This window comes from Acinonyx jubatus, chromosome A2, assembly GCF_027475565.1.
Source record: "Acinonyx jubatus isolate Ajub_Pintada_27869175 chromosome A2, VMU_Ajub_asm_v1.0, whole genome shotgun sequence".
In the NCBI taxonomy this organism is placed as follows: Eukaryota; Metazoa; Chordata; class Mammalia; order Carnivora; family Felidae; genus Acinonyx; species Acinonyx jubatus.
The window spans coordinates 85,078,348-85,098,303 of NC_069383.1; the positions used below are offsets into that span (position 1 = coordinate 85,078,348).

Consider the following 19,956-nt stretch of genomic DNA (forward strand, 5'->3'; position numbering starts at 1 on the left):
ACTACTTCGGAAATTTGCTTTACAATATCTTTCTTTCTTTTTTTCTTTTTTCTTTCTTTTTTTGTTTCCTAAAGCAAATAGGAGGAGTTTCTTTGTGTTTTTCATTTGAAGGTCAAAGATCACTTCCCTTTAGGGAAACTAGAAATTATGTTTCTCCTAAGGTTAAGAGTATCAAATTGAAGTATTTTGGAAATAGCTCCAAGTATCACTTTTGTCTCATTTTTCCCACTGCCCCTTCTATTTGCTGGATTTAATGGATTCTTGAGATTGACACTTTTCTAACTTATTTTTAGAGTTCCTTCTTAGAGATGTGATTAACATTTCATACTATTCTACCTTATATTCAACCATTGATATTTTAAAATCTGCATTAATCTTGTGAGAGTCTCGTGCTGAATTGCCCAGGTTAGATATTTAAATATGTATGTTCATCTCATAGGAAAAAATGTTGAATGGTATTCATCTTTATATGTCTCTATCAATATTTTACTATATAGGGTTTTTTTTCCTGTAGTTGTTATGAATCCATTTTCACATGCAGTTACTTGGATGTCTATCAAATTAGAATCAAAATTCATTTAACATGGAGATGCAGAAGCAAACTATGAAGGGCAAGAAAATGTAAAATATGAAAGGTGTACAGAGGTAGAGAAAAAACATAATGAACTAAGTCTGGTTTTCAAGTCTGATTTTGAATTCTCCCACCTGGCCCATGACCTTGGATTAATCCCATAATTTATAAATGCTAGTTTCCTTATCTGGAAAAAAAAATGGAAGAAGAAATTAAAAGACATGTTTTTGAGAGAGAAAGTGCAAGCCAGGGGAGGGACAAAGAGAGAGGGTGAGAGAGAATCCCAAACAGGCCTCACACTGTCAGCTCAGAGCCTGATGTGGGACTCTATCTCGTGAACCATGAAATCATGACTTGAGTCGAAATCAAGAGTCTATCACTTAACCAACTGGAGCCACCCAGGTGCCCCAGAAGAAATCAGATTTTATCTTATGTACTTAAAATACTGGTTCAAGAATTTTGTACTGTAGTTTTTGAAATACATTAGAAAGAGTATATAAAGTGCTGTAACTATATCTCCAACAACTATGGTGCCATTTCACATTTTCCACAAGGTTGATTTAATTTGTGGTATTAACTCACCAAAGTTAATGGTCCTAGTAGAAACACAAATTAGAGAATTACTTTTGAGGGAAAGTTATCACATCTGTATGGTCTATATGTTTGTGAATTTGCCATTCAACAAATGGTGAATATTACCATTTATTAAATGGTTCCTCCAGAAATTACTTCTTTTCAGTGTCACCTAATGAATATATTTGTCACTGCCACACACTAGTGAGTAATAATCCATTTAATATGTGTTATATCTCCTTAAAAGTTGAGTGAAGTTTTAAAACTAACTCACCACATTTTTTAAACACTACAGTTGTAAAAATCATGTGCACATAATTTTCTGTAAGAGTTAAGTTTAAAGAGTGTCCAATTCCACTGCTCATCTAGTGTTATTTTACTAAGCAGCCACACCTTCATGGTCAAAAAATCACGGAGAAATATCAAATGACTCAACTAAAAATCATCTTATTGCTTACAATTAGAATAAGAGGAAATTACGGAATTAATAGCATCCTAGTAGAGGAAATGTGATCCTCAAAGCTTTTGAACTTCAGTGAAAGACTTTAATAAGCCTATTTCTTTTCATAATAAAGAATAGTTATTTTTTCTCTGATCCAACCCGCTATTCCATGTTTCAAAACTAGAAAAGAGTTTTTTCAGTGTAAACTTAAAAGACAAAAACAAGACATTTGCACAGCAAAGCTTTTTCCCTTCTTACTCATCGTGGTAGTTTGCTATAGTCACACAGTCCAAGCCAGCCTCATTCAACAACAAAGTCAAAGCTTTTATTTATAATTGAGCAGCCTTTCTTCATTTAAAGTAATCACAAAACAGGTCCCAACAAAGAAAGAACCTAGGATGTAATTCTATTCACTGTCTCCTATTTATTCCTATTCATTAATTCAAGAACACATGTTCAGTTCCTCACTTTCACAGCCATTACAGACAAGAGGGTCACAAAGATGGATATAACAAGGCCCGACTCTCAAGGAGTTTACATCTAGGAGCTTGTTCAGATACATGAACAAGTAGTTGTAACACAATATGTGTAGGATAAATCTGTCATAACCATGATGTTGACACAAAGTCAAGCGAGTGGGAGGAAGAAGCAACAGAAATTTTTTAAAGGAAAAGGGTATTCCTAACCGTATAATCTTATTAGACTTTTATAGGAATGATAAAATACTCAAACAATTTACATGTTCATTGTTAATTGTGAGATAATTTGAAATAAAATGTAAACACACTTCAGTGACATTGCACAAGTTATATTAGGAATGACTCCTCAGTTCATTCAGCTAATATTTTATGAATAGCCATATGTCCTAGCCATGCTGCTAATTATTAAGGATGCAAAAATTAAGAGATGACTGTTTCTCTCCTTAAGGATCTTACACTATATGGGGCGCCTGGGTGGCTCAGTTGGTTAAGCCTCCAACTTCGGCTCAGGTCATGATCTCGCGGTTTGTGAGTTCGAGCCCCGCATCATGCTCTGTGCTGACAGCTCAGAGCCTGGAGCCTGCTTCGGATTCTGTGTCTCCCTCTCTCTCTGACCCTCCCCCTCTCACTCTCTGTCTCTCTCTGTCTCTCAAAAATGAATAAAAATTTTTAAAAAATTAATAGAAAAATACATGTACAAAGTCCAGAAATAGTAAAGAGAAATGGGAAATCAAATCCATTGGGAGATGCTTAGGGAGGGCCTCATAGAGAAGATGATGCCTGACAAAGTTTCTAGTGATGAATAGCTGCTTGCTAGGTGGACAAATAAGGAAAGCCCTAGAAAGACGAAATAACACGTGCAAAGGCACAGTAGTAGAGAATGCCTTAGATAATGATTTACAGTGTATGCCAATATTCCAACTTCAGTAGACATTCATGTGAAGTATCAAATAAAATGATAATCATAACTGGTAAAGATGAACTACTATGACTCACAGCAAACATCAAATAATATATAGTCATATATCCTCAAATACAAAACATAGATATCGGAGCACCAGGGCAGCTCAGTCAGTTAAGCATCTGACTCTTGATTTCGGCTCAGGTCATGGTCTGACAGTTCATGAGTTCGAGCCCCACGTCAGGCTCCATGCTAACAATGCAGTGCCTGTTTGGGATTCTCTCTCGCCCTCCCTCTCTACCCCTCCCCCACGCATGTGTGCACCTTTTCTGTTTCTCTCTCTGAAAATAAATTAATAGACTTTAAAAAAGAATTGTTTTTAAATAGACACTACAGATATAACAGAAAATGCTTTGTATTTAAAAGGTGAGTGGTCTCATTCGACATTGATGAAATAAGAAAATATTTGAATCAATTTTTCTAGCTCTAGGTTATCTCTAATTTAGGCAAAGAAATGTCAATAGTTTGTGTGGATGCAAAGAAAGATCCACCATACTAAAAGGGTGACCAAGGGTCCTACACAATAAAAACAAGGGTAGGGTGGGAATTCTTTCTTTCTCAGACAGCACTGACTCATGGGAAGGGGTAGAGAACAGGAGAAAATGAGGACATTGTGCCTCTGGCTGCTTTTTGACAACTAATTGAGCCAATCCTCCATGGTCCTGTCATGTTCCAGAAGAAGCTTTCTTAGAAGAAATTACCACAGTGCCCAGGAACCATCCAACTTCTGATTATTAAATATTCTACATGTCCTGGCAATCATGTGTTGGCACCAGAGATCCTGATAATGTTCTTTAAACTATTTTAAAAAGCAAGATTGATATACTAAGGCTTACATAGAAACTGCAGAGTCTTGATAGTTATTTACCTAACATCCTTCCTGAGAAAGCCTCTCTCGTTACATGATGTTTCATGTTTTTTCCCCAGGCTAATTTTTGAATCAAGGCTTGAGGTTTTCAACAAATCTAAGAGTCAGGAAAGCTGGCCTGTCTGTGAAGTTCTTCTACAGATAGGGGTTGAATTATGAGGTCACTCACAATCTATTAGATTTTATTGGCCCTCTTCTAAAGTTTATCCATGTTATTAGTAAATGGCAAGAGACTGGGAGACAAACATCTTGACATCTCTACCTCCTGGCATTTTTCCGTTTCAGCAGATCACTGTTACTATCCTTTTACTGGTTGCTACCTCTTTATTTGAGTTTCTGAAAGCAGAGGCACAAGATTAATTTTGTCAGAATCACTTGAGGAGCTTTTTAAAGATGCAGATTCCTGTACCCCTGGGTCTACTGATTCCAAATTTCAGCAAGTGGTTTTTGGGAATGTGCCTTTATATACTTTTAAAAATTGTCAAATCAATATATGCATGTGAAAAAATAGCATCCAAATATTTGTAATGCATAAAACGTCTGTCCTGCCCCTGCCCAGAGGCACTCAATCAGTTTGTATTCTTATGGATGGTAAATATCTTCACACCTCCAATTAATGTGTTTATACTGTTGTTGATTTAACAGATTTAGACATGGCCTATATTTACTTCCTCTTAGAAAGAAATGAAGCGTTAGCTCTCTTGTCTCCCATCTGCCTTCTTACATTTTCCCAGTTGAATTTTACAACTAATTTTAGTCAGATTTGTAGAGTTTTTGCATTACCATGGCTTTGTAAATTTGTTCGCTGACCCCAGTGGCATATATTAATACATTTTCCCCCTTAAACAGCTTTGTGAAGTTTCACTTTGTCTTTCTCTCTTACTTGCAACATCTTTCTTAAAACTACTTTTTTTTTCCTCCAAAAGCACCATCATATTAGACCCTCTAGAGGATCTCTTTTCCGGTTCCTGTCTGAGGCCAATTGTATATCTGACCCTTGGGGATCTTCCATTGTGTCTCTCCCCTGCAGAGTCCCCCATTATCCACATTGTACCTCTTTTTTATGGAAGCCCATTTTACTAAGAGCACAGTCCTCATATGTGTTGTGATCCTCAGTTGTCCATATTTAAAAGTGGAACTGAAAAGTTTCTCTAGGGTTCTTAGCCAGGGGCAGAATATGAAAGTCTGTTAAATAAGGCCATTTTTTTTTGAGACACCCTTAGTTTTCAACTTGGGGCAGGTGATGGGCGCTCTCCATGCAATGCCGCCAGGAGGATCTTCTATATACTTGTATCAGATGTCTCCCAATCCCAAGCCTTTCTTGGATTCTGTAGAGCAACTGAGAGTCCTTCTTGTCTGTGTCACCTTCCCCTCCAAGAACACACTAAATATGGGCCTCCTGGGTGGGTCATTCAGTTAAGCACCTAACTCTTGATTTTAGCTCAGGTCATGATCTCATGGTTTGTGGGATCAAGTCCCACATCAGGCTCTGTACTGACGGTGCAGAGCCTGTTTAGGATTCTCTCTCTCTCTCTCTCTCTCTCTCTCTCTCTCCTTTTTCTCCCTTCCCCTCCCCCTGCTTGTGTTGTCTCTCTCTGTCAAAATAAACATAAACACACACTCACACACACACATTAAAACAGGAATGCACAAATGCTTTCTGTAAAGGGCCAAATGTATATATTTTAGGCTTTAGGGTCCAGGTAGTCTCTGTCACAACTATTTAAGTCTGTCATCATGAAAGCAGCCTTAGACAACACACAAACAAATGGATATGGCCGTGTTGCAGTAAAATTGTATTTACAAAAACAAGCAGGAGGTTTGGCACCATGAGCCATAGTTTGCCAACCCCAACTCTAGAACAGACCTTCCAAAGCCATGATAAATTAGTTATCATGCCTTTATTTTTATTCCATGTGCTAAAATTCTCTTCAACTGTCATGTCATATAACAGCCCCTCTGTCAGATAAATGGCCTCTCTCAAGTTCTCTTCACTGCAGTGGGTTTATGCATTTTAAAGTCCTTGTTAAAGAAGATAGCCATGTGGATTCAGTCTGCCATCTGGAACTAGAAGTCTTAGAATCTGCATTTTTACACCCACTGAAGTTTGAGAATGACTGAACATAGTGGTACAAGAAGACTCCTTTCCCATCTACTGTACAACTTAAACATTCTCCATCCTACCATCACTGCCTGTCAATAGAGCCTATGCTCAGCATTACTTTTAAGGAGTGTTTATGAATATTCCTTGGTGCCAACTTTTGGGATAGAGTCTATGGCCATCTACCCAATAGAACAAAGCCAATTAATCCTTATGTTTATCTTTCGTATCAGTCTAGGACATTGAATCAAGAGCAATTTCTCATTCTTTGGGGATTTTAACCCCTGTTAATACTTTATCCTGTAATTCACATTTTCTGAAATCTTAGTTATTCTTTTGCTTTCTAGGGGACAGTAAAGACTAACCTGAGGTTGTGAGTGCTAGATAAGCAGGTGACTGCTTGGCTCTCAACAGGACAGTCATTGCTCCTCTTCAGGCTGGCCCTTGGGTACTGATTCTCCAGTTAATGGTCACGCAGTGGTTTCCCACCGCGCTCCGCCCCTAACCATTTGATTTTTCCTAACCATTTAATCTTTCCTAGCCAGTTTTAGCTCAACGGTTTAATAAAATTCCACAGTTATTAACTAAATATCTCCTGAGAAAGAGCTATATGTATTGAGAAATTCAGGGAGTAATTCAAAAATGTTTTCTGTGTCCCATTTTCCCTCTACCTCATAACTTGTAACCAGAGCAGCCTCCCTTTTGAATTTTGAGCACACGCCTGTGTTGGTCTGTCCCAACTGCTATCTTACTGATTGGATTGCTTTATAAAACGTCTTAGTGAATCAGCCAGTTCTTCATCACCACCCACCTCCACCTCAAATGTTCACATTTAGATGGTACTGTCAATATCCAGAAGCAGATGAATGAATCAGGGAAATGTAATTGTTCTATTTGAAATATCTATTTAGTTTTCTATTGAAAGCCACACCAAAACTCAGTGACTTAAGGAACAATCAAATATTTACTCATGATTCCACATTCTTGCCTGGGTGGTTCGCATCTGCTAGGCTCACTTTGGGACTTGCAATAATAAAAATGGAGCAAGGACCCTTAATCGGGGCTCTTGTCTTCTCCCGGACATTAGCAGTCTCTCACATTTTAATCCTGCATCCTACTTTCTTGCTAGCTAAGAAAAAACTTTAGACTCAGAGTCTACAACACAATCAAACATTTCCTCGTGATTGCACATTCTTGCCTAGGTGGTTCTCATCTGCTAGGCTCACTTTGGGACTTGCATGTGGCCACAGTAATCTAGAAGCTCTCCTGGGGCTAGGATGTGCTAGGTGGCTTCACTTGTAGTTGATGCCTCAGCTGGGATGGATGGGACTCCTGAGGTAAGGCACCTCTTTCTCCACGTGGTCCCAGCCACAAGGTTTCTGGTCCAGTTTCCATGGTGGCTTAGGGCTCTAAGAGAGAAAGGAAAACTGGCAGGCGTCTCACAGCCTAGCCTGCAAACAGCACAGTATCCCTTCTACCTCTTCTACTGATCAAAGCAAGTCACAGGTTTGCCCGTATTCAAGGGCAGGGAAAGTAGGCCCCATGTTTTGGTAGAAGTGGCAAAACATTTCTAGTAATCTTTCATCTACTGCAGTATCCTTCCTGTGACTTTCTTGTTTCTAAATTACCTGACTTTGTTCAAACTTCCCTGAGAAAATGATCTTTCACTTTCATGGACAGTCTATCTTTTTACCTTTGTGGTACAGAAGCATTGCTAACGTTTTACCTTCCAGTTTTCATTGTGCTACGAATAAATAACAGTGAATCATAATACCACGTCCAGGGATTACAAGCAGTAAAATCACCAGATCTCCAGCTCTATATTTCTAATAAAAAAGAGGAAGTGGTTGCAGCAATTCAGTTTGTAAGATCTAGCAAAATATTCAGATTCAGATCTATGTTAGATACTTTTCTAAATAACCCCTTGATATTAACATCATTTGTGCCTTTTTAGGCATTTATGAACTATTATGCTGCAAAAAAACAAAAAGCAAAAAAAATCTTGTGCTCTGTAAAAGCCAGAAAGTACAATTGAATTTCTAGCCAACTGACCAAAACTAATATCTCCAGTAGAAAAGAAATAAACTGTGTTTGTTTAGCTTTTCAATATATCTACTCTTGATTCTTTCCAAACACACCTAACTTTCAAAACCTCACTTCATGTTGTTCAAATACCTAACATCTCCCCTGCAAGTAATATGCCTTTTGGATCGATCACAGGACATCTTGCAAAGAAGGCAAGAGACACACTAAGCACTTTCTATCTTCTGTGCTCTTTTTAAGAGGATATATAGAGAATGCAAATGCCATCATTGGCACAATACTTGATTTTGGCTGCAAACCAAACCACTTGAAAGGATTAAAAATTGTTGCACTGGGGTGCCTGGGTGGCTCAGTCAGTTGGGCATCTGACTTCAGCTCAGGTCATGATCTCACAGTTTGTGGGTTCAAGCCCCACGTCAGGCTCTGTGCTGACAGCTCAGAGCCTGGAGCCTGCTTCAGATTCTCTCTCTCTCTCTCTCTCTCTCTGCCCCTTCCCTGCTCACACTCTGTCTCTCTCGCAAAAAATAAATAAGCATTAAAAAAAAATTTTTAAATTGTTGCAACAATTCTTAAAATCATTCAATAATTTCAATAATACATTTAGTTTTTGAAAAGAGGTATTTGTAACCCAAATAAATGCTGTTGCAGTATCTCTTTTTTGGCACATTTCTGCCTTATCTCATTTGGTAAATACCTTGTACGATGCTAGTTATGACCTCTTCATGTAAAATCACATTCTAGAGAAAAGCTCACTTGAGAAGGATTAAATACTACACAAGTCCTGTCTAGTTCTCCTCTCTGCCCTAGGCTTCAGAGCTTTATTTCCATTTTAGCATAAATATAGCAAAGTTTGTTACTTTAATTTTGTTTCTAGTTTCAGTGTTGGTGTCCATTTGGGCAAGTCACACAGTAATTGAGTTACAATATTCATGACCCCTGTAACATCAAGGAAGTCAATGCACTTAAATGTACTTTCAGCACTATTATTTTTATGTTATTCTGCATAAAAGCTTTACATTAATTTGCAGTACAGGTTCACTGGCCTTCCTAGGAGCTAAATAAGAAAGGAGGTAGGGGCTTTACTCAGCCTAAGAACAGTGCTCAGAACGGTGCTAGGTGTTATAACACCAGGGATGTTACATTAGAGTAACCTTACTGGACATGAAGTTGGTGTTTTAAAAATATGAAAGCTTATTATTTAAGTTTAATGGAAATGGATTGGAGATTTTGGGATTAATGCTGTCTTTTTCTTACCTACTCTATGGAGGAAGTGGTTGGTTGTCATTATACTAGTGAAAGGTTTCAGTTTAAATTACACACATTTGAAATAATGGTATTATCTAAAAGCATTTAAGAAGTTTTAGCATTTTAACTTCTTAGATCTGGGGCCAAGATCACCAAATCCCTCACTTAGAAATGAAACAAAAGTCTCCAAATAGGTACAAAGCTTACCAGATTCTGATGTCTGGATTGTCATATGTGCTTTTTTATAGACAATGTTAAATTCATCTCATTCCTATTCCTCTCCCTCCCATCACTAATGGAACTACACCTTCCATTCATCAGGAAACAATATTTTTTAGAAAAGGTGCTTATTTTCACTTGTCCCCTCCTTCAGCTGACTTGTGAACTCTTGTTATTTTCAATCCTCCCTCCCCAACCCCTCACTGTAAGCTCTCTGACACCAGGGCCTATATCTGACTTCATCATTAATAAATTCCCAAGGCTTATTTACTACCAGATATATGACATATATTCAACTTGGTGATTGCACAGTTGAAGGGATCTATCTGTGCAGCACTGATTTGCTTACATGGATTACTATGGAGGCATAAGATGTGCTATATTAATCACAGATTTTTCTATGATTATTTATGCTCCCTTAGAGAATTATTTAAGGTTTTTCTTTGTCTAATTTAACCAAACATTTCGTTAGATGAATTATTACATATAAAGTTCTTAGAATAGGGCATGACATATGGAATCATTCAAAATCAGTTACCATGATTAATATTCACAAGACTACCTTCCAATAAATTGAAGGAAGCTTTAGTATTCTGGGAGTGATAGATCCATGAAAAGATTTATGAACATCTTAGGATGTTCACCATTTGGACCCTGGGAATTAAATGATTCTACATGGAACACTTAACAACAAAACAGTTCTTAACTTCTTAAAATAGTTTTTGATTTTAAAGGCAGTAACCAGAAAATTTTTAGAATGATGGTGCCATGTTGACAACTGTTATTCTGTTGGTAGACTGTCAGATGAAGTAGGACGCTCAACCTCTTTTGTGTGCATATACCACTGACATTGGGCTGGGTGCCATTCAGGTAGCCATTGGATTCTAACCCCTGTTTACTAGACACATGTTAGAGACATCAGTAACCTAATCTTAAGTTGTTTACTGAAGTTCCTCACTTTTTGGTATTATAACCCAGTCCAAAATAAAAGCATGCCGATCCTGAATCATAACAAACAAAAAGAAAAGTCTAGGGAGGGTAAGATGGTTGGAAAATGTATGAGGGTAAGATGGTTGGAAAAAAAAAATGTTTTTGTTAAAAGAAATAATACTCCCTTAATCAAATAACTTTATAGGATATTGGTGCATATTCCTACAGATTGTGGGCTTGTAAGTGGTCCTTGAATAGTTTAATTTCATAGATACAGACATATATATTATAATCTATAGATGTGTGCAGTATAAATGAGAAAAAGAGGCAAGAAATATGTCTTTACTGTTTCATCAGCTAAGTCTTAGATCTTAGTTCATAATTATAAATCTCTTAGCATTCTAAACAAGAAGTCTTCATGGAAGTCAATAGGAGATAAATTGCCATGCAGACCTTTGTTTATAAGTGTAATTCTGCTGGTTTTTGCAAGCTGCCAGTGAAATTAGAGATGGAGCGCGCTGGAGACTGCACATACCAAAACCGCTGCAGCTGCAGAAACATTATTCCCGTATCCAATGTAATTAATGTGCCTCTCACATGCGCCAGCTGAGGATTTGCATGAACTGACTAGAGCACACACGGTAAATCTTGTGACATCATCTAATTTACTACTTTGTTCAAAAATCCAACTCTGCAAGGTGAAGTGTGCATTTTTTAATGGCGAGAACTATTGTCAGAAAGGAAAACGTTTCACCACATATATGAGATATTGACCAAAAAGAAAATAAAGTGGGAACGTTGTTTTGTGAAACCAAGATTAATAACCTAGAACTGTCTTTCTTCATATTATCACCTTTGTATTCCTTCCTTTTTGTTTTAAAGTGTTGGGTCCTGAAATTTTCACTCCTCTTGCTTCTTTGTTGTTCTTCTTTCCTATTTTCTCATTTGACTGGGAGAAAAAAACTGGAAAAAAAACTGGATCTATTTTCTCCAGTTTTCTCACGAGAGAATGAAATTTTGGGCCTGAAAAAACTGGCTTAGATTGCCACATCTCTAAATTTAATGTGAAGCACTTAACATACTTTCAAGCATGCTGATGGATAGACACACTATGTAGCAGAACTGGCATGTTTTCAGAGCAGTTTCTCATGGACTTGTATAAGATTATGTTCCTGGATTGGGACATAAAAGCTTTGAAGTGTTAGAATAATGAAGTTGGTGCAAGATGTAGCAAGAGCTGGAATTATAAGAATCCATCCTGTGTGCAGTGAACATTCCTAGAAAATAAGGTGCCAGGATTTTCTGGTCATTGACATTTGCCTACAGGCTACATTAGTGTTGACAGGTGTAATCTCAGAATTTATAAAGTAGAACCTCGAGCGCAAACTAAAGGACATATAATTGTTTCCATTGTCTTTCATCAAGGTGGGTCCTTGAGATATTTTTAACAAAAAATGCAAAGGTCATTTTTCCTTTGGAAAAAAATAACCATCTGCCATTTCCTAGAGAAAAGGTGACATTTTTCTGTGAAAAGGAGACATTTTGCCCAGAGGCGAGTGGAGGCAGTTTCTGGGATTGCCTGACAGTGAGTTTACATAAGAGCAGAGTAAGATGCTGTGCCTCTGGCAGAAATGACATTTTCCCCCCTATTCAGGGTTGCAAATTCTAAAAAATACAAAACTGACTTTTGGGTGGTAGTTCTGGTCTCTTATTGATGTGTGCAGTGGCATTACTAATTAATGTTGTGAACACGTGCCATGCTGAGACAAGGAGAGTTTATACAAAGATGGCAGACTGGGCACTGAGCCCTGAGCTAGAAGTCCATTACTTCACATTGGATTTCTATCACTGACTAATCTTGTTCTGTTTCACAATCCACCTAGTGCCCCACTGCACAGCATCAGTGTTCCTATCTATTAATAATTACTCAAAACAGATGTATGCATTTGCTTATTCATTTATTCAGCAAACTTCATAATAGGATGTTGAGTGGTTGCTTTGCATAGAAGTGGCTCTAGGTCCTGTTACCCTCCCCCAGGGCTACTGTGGAATTGCCCTACAACAATAAACTGCCCCCCTACCCCCCTCTATATAAAAAGAAGCTGGAGAAGGAAAATTTTTCCTCAATGTAGTTTTCCTCATGTGGGATGCAAGTGCAGGCGTTGACAGGTAATCCAGTTGTCCCCACAAGAAAGGGAGTGTTGCTTCCCATCTCCACCTCAACCCACATGAGGAGGGAGGCCCTAAGGGAATAATCCCTCACTGAAATTGAGGTTGTCTAAAACAAGGAGAGATGGCATTTTGATTTCTGAATTGGACATTTATTCAGGCAGTGAGTGGACTTGCTTCCCTTGCCATCAGAAGAAGAGAGAAGTGAATTGGACAGAGATGGAAAGATAAAGAGAAAACACGACAGTGAAGCCACTGCAACCCAGGATCTGGCATGGCAAGGCTATATGAGTTTTCTGTGGGAAAACTTGAGCCTGCCATATTTCATATACACTCAAGAGAGCTGCCTACTGGGCAAAGAAAACCCAACAAGAACAGACTGGGCGGCGTTTCAATATGGCAGCAGCTGATGGATATGAAAGAGGTCAAGCTTGAATCAAATACTGCACTGACACTGGGATGGATGTGCAGACCCATCCCATGAGAGAGCCAGCCCCTAGGTACCTGCCACTTCAGTGGTCAGTTACCATTCATCAGACAGGCAGCCACGACCAACACCATTGCAGCCAACTCAATAAAAAAGACTTCCTCTCTGGAAGAACTAGACCTTGAGGAGTAAGGGAGGGAAGAAGCAGTGACCTAGGGGCAGACCATGCCTCACCCACTTCAAGGCTATCAGGGTCCCACTACAAACGAGCCCATGCAGAGCATAAGAGGAAAGTGATTTCAATCAAGTTTAAAGTTGAGGCTTTAACAAGGCTGGGCATATTATAGCCAAAGGTGACTTCAAAGTTAAGAATTTTCCCAAGCTATCATTAAGGACTGGGAACTTTTGGAGGTTGAAAATAGTGACTGTAGGGAAAAAACTACTTTACATTTTTACCACTCACCCCCCTAGATGAGACTACTCAGTACACTTGTTGTGTGTACATTGCGTGCCCACCACACATCAGCTATCCTTTCAGGTCTGGGGACTCATGGCCAAATAATACAGACTTTATCTTAAAGGAATGTACAGTCCAGCAAAGCAACAGAGGTATGTGAACAAATTTTAAATGACACCTGGAGGTAAACACTAGAAGAGATGTGTACAGACTTCCCGAGGGAGACAGAGGAATAAGTCTGTCATGGAGGGAGATGGCATGGGAAGAGGCCAGGAAAGATTTCACAGATGAAGTGTGATTCAGAGACCTGAAGGGAGATTATGAATTTATTAAGCATTCCAGGTATGGGGAGTATTGTATGCAAAAGCGCAGACATCCATTCATTCAGGAGACATATACTGGAGCTTTTACTATGAGCCATGAGCTGTGCTAGGTAGGATCTTGGCTTCTAAGATGAAAACAACATGATCCTTGCATGGATCCACATGTAGGGGACATAGAAAACCACGGGCTGTTTGTTATGCCTGGAACCTAGGAGGCAGCACAGAAGGAAGACAGAAACAGAAGTCGAGGTGAAAGGCTGCCAGGAGCTTAACAGGGAAGGGAACTATCAAACACACTTAGGAGGCATGGAGGGCTTACAAGCCGGGCTGCCAACTTCATCAAGTGTGCATTTTAGGAAGATAAATCTGGAGTCAGTATAAAATATGAATTGTGGAAAAACAGACAGGAATCAGAGGACATGGTCGGAAATGTTCAGCATCTCTTCCATTTCCCTCTCTGAACCCACCTTCTCCGGTTCCCTCTATGGACTCCACCAAGTGGCTCCCTTGCTGTAGAGCTCCCAGATGGGCTCAGTGAGTGAGAAGAAGCAGCTGGCAATCAGAGGACCGTATGAGAGTGAGGCACTGGCACTTACTTCCTTAGTTTACTTGCTGCCAGCTTGCTGTGTGCTGGGCATCCATCTTCTGGAAGCTCTGCTCTAACAACCACCGGAGAAGAAAGAGGAAATTAAATGGCAAATACGTGGACACTGGAATCAGTGTTCCCTGTTGTCTGAGTGAGAGAGATGAGTGAAGAAAGACTTAAGTCTTTGGGTGCTTCTTTGGGTTTCACGCTTGAGCAGTGAGGTGGACTATGGTGCCTTTAATGCAGAAGGAGAAGCAAGTTAGGAGTGTTTTAACCTAATAAGACTGTTTCAATAACTCTTAAGTCATAAGGAATTGAGGCTAAGTTAGGTAATATGTGAACAAGGCTTATATAAGGCTTATGTTTGTAAGAGTCAACCTCTATATACAGTTTCCCTTCAAAGACAATTAAGTTCTCAATTTCATAATTTGTATTTTCTTTGTTGAGTGTTTTATGATTCCCTTTTTTATTTCTTTCCAACAAGCGGTAGCAATAAGATTTATTTTATATTGTCAGCAAAGTTCATACTTGTTAACAACTCAGTGGGGTGGGAGAGGGAAAGAATTATATGCTAAAATCCACAACATAGGGAATGCCAAGTGCTTCAGCCATTGAAAGCTGCCGAAAGGAAAAGGGAAGCAGCCTTGTTTTCCACCAGATTCTTCTAGGTTTTTCCAGATGGGAGAACGACCACAAATGGCTGAAAGTTATACAGAGACAGATTTTGATTCATTATAAAAAATAGCTTAATGACAGAGCGGGATTGCCTACTAATAATATTCATTCATTGAGTTTAATGGCACTGGGCCAACCTCTTAATATGTGGTGTCTGATTTAATCTATAATAACCCTGTGGGATAAAGATAATTATTCTTATTTCACAAACAAGGAAACTTAAGTTCAGAAAAGTTGAGAAACTAGCCCAAGCTCACACCACTAGTATATGGTAAGGCCGAGACCCAAACCTTTATTTGACCGTGCTACTACTTTCCAGGAGAATAGTCAGCTCCCCAGAATTGGAAGTCTAATCAGAGCCTGATTAATCACTTCTCAGGTATTTTTGCTCTGGCTGGAGGTTGAACTATTTGACTCTTAAAGTCACCATCTCTAAGGTGTAATATCATGATACTCTTCTGTCTTCTCTTTCTTCCCACCACCCCCACCTCACTTTTCATGAACTCTGTGTGTGTGTTGAATTCAGTCTATAAAATAGTCTGTATTTTTTTAATGAAGAAAGACATTGAGGAAAAGTACTAGTTATAAAGCAAAAAAATCTGTTCCTTTTTCACTAGTTCATATACCCCTGTATACATATCTTATATACCTCTATCTGGCTGCATAAAAGGATATTTCAAGGCCAATACACAGAATGAATAATATTTTATAATAGCATGTGTTTTCCCCTTGCCATATGACTCAGTTTTTTTGTCCCCAGCCCTCACTGATTTTGGAGGGGAAAAAAGGCAGCAAATATATATAAAAGCTGTTTCCCTTTTGTTTAAATCAATAAATAGTATCTTTTGCTATTAAGAAACATTGAATTGGGGCGCCTGGGTGGCTCAGTCGGTTAAGCGGCCGACTTCGGCCCAGGTCATGATCTCGCGGTCCGTGAGTTCGAGCCCCGTGTCGGGCTCTGTGCTGACAGCTCAGAGCCTGGAGCCTGTTTCAGATTCTGTGTCTCCCTCTCTCTGACCCTCCCCCGTTCATGCTTTGTCTCTCTCTGTCTCAAAAGTAAATAAACGCTAAAAAAAAAAAAAAAAAAGAAAAAGAAAAAGAAAGAAATATTGAATTAGGGGCGCCTGGGTGGCTCAGTCGGTTAAGCGCCGACTTCAGCTCAGGTCACGATCTCGCAGTCTGTGAGTTCGAGCCCTGCATCGGACTCTGGGCTGATAGCTCAGAGCCTGGAGCCTGCTTCCGGTTCTGTGTCTCCCTCTCTCTCTGCCCCTCCCCCGTTCATGCTCTGTCTCTCTCTGTCTCAAAAATAAATAAACGTTAAAAAAAAATTTTTTTAAAGAAATATTGAATTAAAGGTATTTCAAAACTTCTTGGAACAAGACCTATGAAGTAATTTTTCTAAGTATGTCATTAAGTAACCAAGTTTTATAAACAGAGAATTTACAGTGCTAAGAATTCACATGATCAGTGAGGTTCAAATGAAACTGTTTCGTGCAGGAAAACCATGAACACATAAAATAGACATAGTTAGACTGACATGTAATGAAGTAGGATTCCAAGGCAGGTCTCTGAGGCTCCTCATTCCAAACTACTTCCCCCAGATAAGCACTTTGGGACCTCATTTAAAGTATGGGACAGATGAGTATAGTAGTACCTAAAAAGTGATCCCAAGAGACTTGATGTCTCAAGACAACAGAGGATGTTGAAACATCTTTGAGGTTTTTACACCAATCCAAACACATTGTATCTCTTTTACTTAAAGGAAAAAGTCTGAATGTCTTTTCGTTCTCATGCATAAGATGTCAAAGTGAGCAATGAGGTCCTCAGAGAAAAATTAATTACAGTAAGAGGTTCGTTACTGTTAAATACTGAGAATTCACATCATACTCTGTTGGTGTCTAAGATCCAACTACGTATGGAATATCCTTGCCCAGTAAACCTCTGGGGTCAAAATATGGGATAAATAACATGGTGACTACAAAAACATTTTGGAAACTGCAAAATATGCTTCAATTGTAAGTTCATTTACATTCTTAAATATCTTAATATGCCACTTTCTCTATTTCAACTTACTATGCTGATGTGCATTCTTATCTTTTCCCTCCTGGGTGTTGTCAATCTGTCTAATTAGATTATAGGCTCATTAGGTGGAGGCCAATGGCTAATTCCATGTTTAGTACAGAAACAGTATACTGTTGGTATTTAATCATCCATAGTCTCCTGTTCTGGCTCAGCAGGGTATAACAATACATCTTCTGAAAGCTCACTAGAGTGAAAATTCCCCTGCAGAGGGTGAGAAGAAAGCAAGAAGGACAAATGAATTTTCATTTAACTCTCAAAGAGTTCCTCTTTTTACGAGAGTATAATAGTTAAGCCACTAACCTATAGAATGGAAAATCAGCCTGAATAAATGTAAAAGAGAAAAATCAATATGCAGTAGTTGTTTTATACAGCACTGTTCAATTCCAAAAGAGCTGACAGTTTGTGGAAACAAAACAAAACAAAACAAAACAAAACAAAACAAAAAAAAAACAAGTTGTGTTGTGCCATTTGGGGAAAAAGTAAAGCAAATAATTTGTATGTGGAACTTTTATAAATGTCTCAAAACTGTTTAAGGGAAGGTAACTTAGTATTCCTTGGAGAATCAAGGGTAAAGCAAGAGAAGGGAAAGTATTAATTTACCTAGTATATAGGTAAGGAAAAAACACTCAACAAAGCTCTAGGATTCAGTTTATCAATTCTGGGGCCAGAATCCCTGATTGCTCATCTGCTATCTGATATAGTTTGTAAAATCTATAGGGATTTGACAGTATCTACTCACTCTGGAGTTAGAACTTAAGTTCTGTTGAAAATCTTAATAAAAAGAGTTTCACATTTTCTTCTTAGTCGAATCCCTGTTGGTTTGCAACCAAGTTTACCATGGCTTCTTCTGGAGCTTTATTTAGCTTAATTGACAGTGTCTGCTAAAGCAAAGGCAGAGAAAACAAAATTATTCACTTCCCACTGATACGTGGATTCTATAAGAGTTTACTGATAGGTTAATAGTAGAAATGTTTAAGCAACTCTATTTTATGGTATAAATACATGCACAAACATATATACATATATATATACACACACAAAGGATTACGGAGTTCTTTGTCTTGCCAGCTAAGTAAGGCATCCTTTCTGAAAATATCATTAACACCACTTGGAGTTCATGTAGAAACCAACTTAAGGATCTCAGAATATTTAAAGAGCTTTTTCTATAATCCCCTCAATGTCAAGGGAAAGAAAGGGCAGGAACTCACTACATCTGTATCAACACTAAAATGCAATGTAAAAAATGAATTCTTATTTTAATGCACCCAGTTTCATTACTGGGCTAAAATTTGATGAAAGACAAAGGAATATAAGCTTTTAGTCATTGCTTGCAATGCGCCTTGAAAAATGTAAGGAAGTAGAGACACCTTTGTATCTGAAAGCATTTCCATCCAAAGTAATAGCTATAGGGGATAATGGGACACTTTGTAAAAGATATCTAGCTGTTAGCAATATGAACAAGGAATGTAATTTGAATACATTGTCCATTTCTGAGTATCTATTTTTAAATATACTTAAATACTCAGTGAAATCTTATGTACCTGATATATTAATTATGTATGTATATTTATTAACGCCACTCTAAGACTTTCATGATAAATATTGACTTTGAAAACAAGAAAGAAGAAAGAAAGAAAGAAAGAAAGAAAGAAAGAAAGAAAGAAAGAAAGAAAGACAGCAACGTATTGTAGATAATTCCTTATCACTCATAACACAGATGGATGGCTAAGAAACTTCCCAGTCGACATCCTGGGACATACTTATGGAAGTGCACAAACCTAAAAAATTGTGATGTGACAAAATATCTTCTGTAACTGATTGTAGAAATAGAAAATCCTCCATCATGGAAAAGGTTTCAAAGAAGAATATGTCTTGGAGTGAGTCAAGGAAAGTATGGGAACTAGTTGAAGCAAAGCAATATCAATACTGAGAAGGCAGAAGAGGAAGGAGGAGATAGGGAGACGAAGGTAAACACGTCTTCCAGTAAATGGAAAGCATGTTTGTATACCTGAAATTCCAAAATTTAAAACTTACTAAAATAAAATGAATAAGATAGAAATGAAGTAGGGTCAGAACAGGGAAAAAAAAAAAGCCCTAATTTTGAAGACTTAATTTTGTAGCATCTTAATATACATTTAATCCTTATTTGAATAGTTTATAATTTTGAATATAATAGAGTCTGAGCCAATTGGCTGAGAATGATAATATCCTTTAAAACTAGCCTCTGGCATAATGTCCAGTCTTCTCTAGGCCTATAATTACTGATGTGTATGTGAGCAAGAAACTATGTGATTTAGTTGGGCTCAATGGGCTAGTAATAACACCCCCGATCAGTGTTTGAAATCCTCCAAGGAAGTACCCGGTATGAATAGCATGACTAAATTCTATAGAAAGCAGTGCTTATAAGAAATAAAAAGGATAACAGAATATATGAACTCCACCAGCAACTCTTCTTTCTGGGAAAATGGCAAAATGTATAACCTTGCCAAGTATATGCCAGTTAATGTGATTCATTTTGGATATGAGTTAACACTTTAGCACACAGATGTCCAGATCCCAGATGATGTTTCTTACTTAATACTGGCTCCTATTTGTTAATGATTTCATTTAGTTGTGTGAAATCAAAATACAAAACACTTAATTCCAAGAGAGAGATGACAGAAAGTGGTAACAGAACAGTTGACTTGGAAACATGGGAAAGTAACATCTTACTTTCTTGTCTGTGTCCTCTGCCCAATAGAATGATCATTAGATTATGTCTTAGGTCCTCTCCAGCTCTGACATCATATAAATGGCCAATTGTGA

General features: G+C 38.1%; 1 protein-coding gene across 14 annotated transcripts in view; it reads left to right on the top strand.

Moving 5' to 3' along the window:
• The window catches only part of MAGI2 (membrane associated guanylate kinase, WW and PDZ domain containing 2), a 1,320,050-nt gene that overhangs the window by 1,014,754 nt on the left and 285,340 nt on the right, over window positions 1-19,956 (top strand). The gene's annotated exons all lie outside the window — the stretch shown is intronic.